We start from the raw sequence: 6,760 nt of genomic DNA, 5'->3' as shown, positions 1-6,760 counted from the left end.
TAACAACTATAAGAAATACTTATTTGTATACATATCCTATTATGTTATGACGCATTGTCTCATATTTGCATTGAATATACATGCATACATCTAAACAACTTGGCTATATATATATATATATACACATCTTTACAAGTTGAAAAAACTATAAAGATTGCATCTATAAATACTAGCCAACATGCATTTCATGTAAAACTCATGCGGTTACAGAATCCAGTCCATGCACCATTCCAGTACAGTAATCCCTTCAATCCAGCGTTTGGGGTATGAATATAGTAGCGAAAATATTTCACAAGCAAACACATAACATGTGATATGTTGATCGCCATGCATCATCGTGACCATACATGCAGTATTATTATCAATGATAACATTGTTGCAATGATATCAGGAGCAATAACCAGCCAATCTGCATGAATACAATCTATAGTTGTCATTATTTCCTGAGAGAGCATCATACACCAACTACATATTTCGTTAAAGTAAAGTGTTTTAAATAGGATAGTATTGCTATTATACAGATTAATATCCACGATGGACATAAAAAATTAAAGAAAAAAGGTTATCAAAAATTTTAATTTAAAAAGGGGGAATAGGGATCTTCAAAAAACAGAAACAAGATAGGTAGCTTAAAGTTAAAATGCAATTGCAAAAAGTAAAAAAAACTTAACGTTTGAGATATAGTGTTGACATTATTTCTTCAAACTACAAATCCCTATTTTGACTCCAGATCTAAAAGCTGTAATATTCAGGAGAGTCAAAATAGGGATTTTTAGCTATGCCTCAAACCTTAAGCTTGTTTTTTTTTGAGATTGCATTTTCACTTTAATCCACCTATCTTTAATTTTTTGAAGATCCCTATTCCCCCCTTTTTGAATTAACAATTCTAAATAATCTTGTTTTCTTTTCCATTATCTCACATGCAAAGGCTCAGAGATCAACGTAGTGGTGCAAGAAATCCCCAGAAGCTATGGTCAAGGTAACAAAGAAAATATTGATAAAAAAACGTCATAATTTGATATATAAAATAATTTACCTATAAAATTCAAAAGGACGATAGATGTATGAAAGATAATATAAAAATGAACCATACTCAGTTAAGGTGTATCAACTAATACTTAACTCCGTTGTTCTGGCTATTTGCTATAAGATTACTAAATCTAATTACTATTTATTATTATTGCTAATTGCTAAATAGTTTATACCCTAATATTGGGCTGCTAATCTGCTGCTGTCTTCAGGATACCATTACGAAGGGCTATATAATCATTTTTCTTCTTGTTACAACGGAAGGAATGCTATCCACTCGCCTTGGCCGTCAGCCCTTCCTTTTTAAACGAATTGGTAATTAGTATCTAACGGTAACAATAATACATAAATAACAGCAACTAGACTTCGGTGACCGTATAGGCTGTTAACCATGACAACGATTATCACATCCTTATCGTAAGTACTCAGCACTTTACTTGCTCTGCCAACTCTTTTGATCAAGTAAATATTAAAATAACTAAGTTTCAGCGATCAGTAGTTTCAAATGTTCAAACTATTCACTGAACTATAAGTAACACCTTGTTAAAATACCCATTATATACTCCAAGGGAACCATTACTAAATATGTTGAAACCAGATGATCAAGTACGTTATCCTAGTTAATATAACTTATGAATAAAGCCTTAATTCAATTCTAATCTCTAACTTATGGTCTTCGAATCAGATAAACAAAACTGAGAACTTGCAAGGGATTATCTACTCGCTTAACATTACAATACAATTTATAAGATGTACAAACATATAAGAGTGAAAAGTGATATGATAATCATAGACAACATAATGTTACGTCTCTGGTCGTTTGTTAATTTCCCGTATAATTTCTTTCAGGTGAAACTTAAGCGATACAAGTCCTTTCTTAAATAAAACTAGTTTATTCTTTCTCAATACAACTTTGCAATACACTTAATTTCCACAGTCACTTTAACTTAAACACACGCAATAATTCACAACGATTTACACACTTTACTTACGGCTTGACTCCATTATGTGTCTCTATCTCCCTGTCTGCTATTCAATTATTTACCCTGCCGTCACTCTATTTGCCGGCTTATATACAATAAGAGCTGCGTCTAGCAAACGCTCGAGCCTTCAGGAACGTTCGAGATACTCATTACATGTTACCAGCGTCACGTTACTTCCGCTGTCGTAACAATACTAATTAATATTACATTTCTTATTAAATGCTTACAGATTAGAAAACAAATATTGGAGATAGAGACATCGTTATTAGGTTTGGCATTTTCATTCTTAACGATACAGAGGCTAAATAGTTTGCCAAAGTCCTCTAAGTTCAGACATAGCCATCCCTAATTTGGAACTGTTGTTCAGAGGGCCTTCAACCGATCAGCAGCACTGTTTGCTTACCCGAATAGCAAGATTAACTATCACTTTTATACTCACTTTGGAGTTGTTCAATGGCATATTGCAGGTTCAAATTTTGGACCTTTCCACCCACACGCTAGCCTTCAGGCCACGCCCGGTCTAGGGGATAGGAAAGGAGACTGGAAAAAGCATTTTCTATCAATAACATCTGAAACCTTTACTAGTTAACTGGTATTTTTAATAAGTTAAGAAACCACTCTTATAAATAATGCCCATAAATTAGCTATTGTTTTAACTTTTCAATCAAATTCTGCTTTGCTGCTCGAATTTTAAGACATTCTTTAATACTAGTCCTTTTTTATGTTTTTTGTTTTATACGTAAGCAGGAGCTGTTATCATCAGTGCAGCTACAGATATCGTGCAGTTGACTCCGAATCAAATAGGGATGGCATACAAAGAAGAAGTTAATGAAACTTCTGTGAATCCATCCACGACATACAGCTACATGTATATCACCCAATTATACTTAAATGGCCAATATCAGGATCCTCCTCACCTACTTCCTGTTAATCCGAGTGCGAGGAGTTCTGGGTGTTGTGTGCTGATATAACAGCAAATATTTCTTTTATTTGAGAAAAACAATGTGAAAGAATGATATACTAAAATGTTAAATCTATTAAGGTGGTGTATTAATTCTCTTAATATTTTAATATGATTATTTGAAGTTAGTAGAAATTGTTGATATATTAATATTTATTTTCTTAAGATATAAAGAAATACTCTTGGCAACTGTAGGAACAAATTGAAAAATATGAAGAGAAAAACTTAATTTATTGATTATAGCAATAAAAGCTTTTTGTTTTGCGATACCCTTTCCTATATACGAACGAAAGTTGCAGTATTTAAAAAAATTGTAAATGTATCCATATATAGTATCAAAAATAAACATTCTGAAGATAAAGATTATACATCACTTAGTGTGTTTGTTTTGAATTTCACGCGTTATCCGTCCCTAATTTAGCAGTGAAAGAAGCTAGTCATTATCACCTACCGCCAACTCTTGAGTTACTCTTTTACCAACGATTAACCGTCACATTATAACGCCCCCAAGAAACAGTATTACGGGAATTCGAGCCCGCAACTTTCAGATTGCGAGTCGAGCGCCCGTAACCATTTGGCCATGCCGGGCCACTTATTGTGGAGCATAACGCATATATTAAATTAATGTCATACTGTTTTAAATATTAAATAATATATATAGAGATGTATATTTCGATGTAAAAAGATGTTACGAAAAATAAAATAAAACATTTAATTAGCGAGAATGTTATGCAAAACATCCAGTGATGATTCTTGTTTGTTTTTAATTTCGCACAAAGCTACACGGGGGCTATCTGCGCTAGCCGTACCTTATTTAGCAGTGTAAGACTAGAGGGAAGGCAGCTAGTCATCACTACCCACCGTCAACTCTTGAGCTTCTCTTTTACCAACGAATACTGGGATTGACCGTCACATTATAACGTCCCCACGGCTGAATGGGCGAGGATGTTTGGTGTGACGGGGATTCGAACCCGCAGATTGCGAGTCAAGCTCCCTAACCACCTGGCCATGCCGGGCCGTGATGATACTTTTAAAATAATATCAATGCTTACAGAAAATGGGTATCTGAATTATTACTATAAAATTTTCAAATTGGTTGTCTCTTTTTTATGGTAAAAATCACGTGGTCCAGTCATATAAAAGCCATGGGTTAAAATAAGTGCACGATACAGTTAACGAATGTGTTTTCTTTCCAACTAAATATGTTAGTCGCTGGAAAACTGCGTATATACTTAAAGTACACACTTTAATTTCAAAATTATTACATGATTTGTTGTAAACCTTTGCCTAATTCTGAGAACTTGATAGTTTTCAACATGATAGACATAAGCTACAAGAGGGCGATCTGCACTAGCCGTCCCTAATTTAGTATTGAAATACTAGATGGAAGACATCTGGACATCACTACCCACCGCCAGCTCTTGGGGCACTCTTTTTATCAACGGATATTAGGAGTAACCGTAACATTATAACGCCCCCACGGTTGAAAGGGTAGGCGTGTTAAGTGGGATGGAGATTCGAACCCACGGCTGCAGACTGCGAGTCGAGTGCCCTAACCACCTGGTCATGCCAGGCTAACGGGACTTAAATCACAAAACCTCAGACATTGAAAACAAAACTAATGAGTTGGTTTTTCAGCACTTTGGAATGCATTATCGCCTTCTTTATACCAGCCAAGTTATAGTATGGCTAGTGCCTGGTGTCATTCATCTATTGTCATAAAATTAGGTAACATAACACTTGTTATATGTGTATCACTAAGGACTGTAGTGCTTGGTATGTAGGGATGGGCCGAGAAAAAAATGGCTGCCGCATTCAATCTATTACTCTATGATGCTTACAAATAAGTGCTCAAGTTGAGTTATAGCCTCATTTGAGTGCCGTATTGCCATTATCAAGAGTTTCACAGATTGTATAACAGTAATATTATTCTGTTCTTCTACCAAACATACTTTTGTGGGGAAATAATAAAAAGGAAAAACCACTACTTAGCAGTAAGTTCAATGTATAAGTATATATTACTTCCATGTTTCATAAATAACAGTTTAATTTCTAGTCATTGGATGATAGCACAAATTGTTCTTACATAACGAGCGTTTGTGATTTTTCATTGCACATTCATGGTATCTACCAAAACAATTTCAGTAAAGATAAGTAAGGAATGAAAGAATAATATAAATTAATGTTCAAGATGTCAACGAGATCAATTATTTACGCAATTGACAGATACGTCCGAGTTTAAAAACACCAGTTTCTTAATTATCAAAACAATACATTATATAGAGGTCTACTTTTCTTCAAATTTTCAGTGGGGCCGAGCTTGGCAGCTTTGTGAATGCGTGGGATCTGTATGATGTCTTCCCTATTAATCGACATGATCTTAGCATGTGGTGGAGTCGATTGTATGCACATGCAGTGAGTTGGAGTGAAGTTGGAGGGCGTGGGTTCCGTAGACATCCCCTTACCGTCGGTCCAGTGTTCCAGGGTACTTGTACTGTCCTAGAGGAACCATTCCAGCTTCACTGACCTCCAATATAATCCAAAATGAAAGAAACTGATATGATATTAACAATATATACTACCATTGGATTATAAAAATAAATCAAATGTTCACTTATCAACCTAATTCAATGAAATTGTTTTTATAAAATAGAGGAAATAAGTAATAACATGTTTACGTAATAAGTATGATGTAGGGATGGCAATGCCAAAAAGCACAGAAACAAGGTAGGGATGAATACACAAATCCATACAAAAATCCCTACATAAGTAGCCAGCAATTACTTGTCCCCCTGTGGAACAGCGGCAAGTCTTCGGATTTACAATGCTAAAGAAGGAGTTCAATTCCCCTTGGTGGACATAGCGGATAGCCAGATGTGGCTTTGCTATATGAAAACACACACCCAGCAAGTACTAAATCAATCTTATGGTTATTAGCCACTGTAAAACCGTATAGCACTATTCAGTACAAATGCTTTTATTCAAACCTGAATTCACGCAACTGACAGGAACTCAACATTTAATTGTTCATAAAAGTTATTCTTGGAAAGATTTGGCTACTATGTTGTGATTTTTTTATGGTTTTGTGTATTCATCCCTACCTTGTATATACATGTATGAAAGAGCTAACAAAAATGAAGGCGAGTGTTCGCGGTCTTGTTGCTAACATTCCGGTTACATGGAGGTAAACAGTTTTCCTTGGAAGTCATTCCTTACAGAACGTGTAATTGCTGTTACGAAGAGTAGAGCAATATGGCTGCTCTGTTTTCTATTTTAATTGTAGGTAAATACAGGATATCGTGTAAGATAATCTGAAATAAAATTTAAATCCACAGTAACGGAATAATACCAAATTTATATGAATACATTTGGTATTATTCTGTTATACAAAATTTTCGACACTTTCACGTGGGCTGGGGGGATACGTGAAAGTGTCGAAAAACGTGTTTCCATATACATTTTGTATTGCTCTCTTATTGTGAATTTAAACTTTATTTTAGTACTGGTTTTCTTTGTAAGCGATATTGATGTAGTGTCAGAGGAGAGAGGTTATGTCCGAGTTCTATCAGAGGAGAGAGGTTATGTCTAAGTTCTATTCCGTAAATACCGTTAGCCTGTGCTACAAATATGTTGAAATCTTCTTGCTGTTATTAACTACGATACTTAGCTTCACTTGTTCAATAGTTCCACTTCAGGTTCTTCTATACTAATTTCTTTCAGTATTTTATTTTCTGAAGTAAACCAGTATCAGCACTTCGGTTAACACATTCAGCTTCATAATTTACCA

Source organism: Limulus polyphemus, unplaced genomic scaffold (assembly GCF_000517525.1).
Source record: "Limulus polyphemus unplaced genomic scaffold, Limulus_polyphemus-2.1.2 Scaffold409, whole genome shotgun sequence".
Lineage (NCBI taxonomy): Eukaryota > Metazoa > Arthropoda > Merostomata > Xiphosura > Limulidae > Limulus > Limulus polyphemus.
This window is presented reverse-complemented; position numbering follows the sequence as displayed.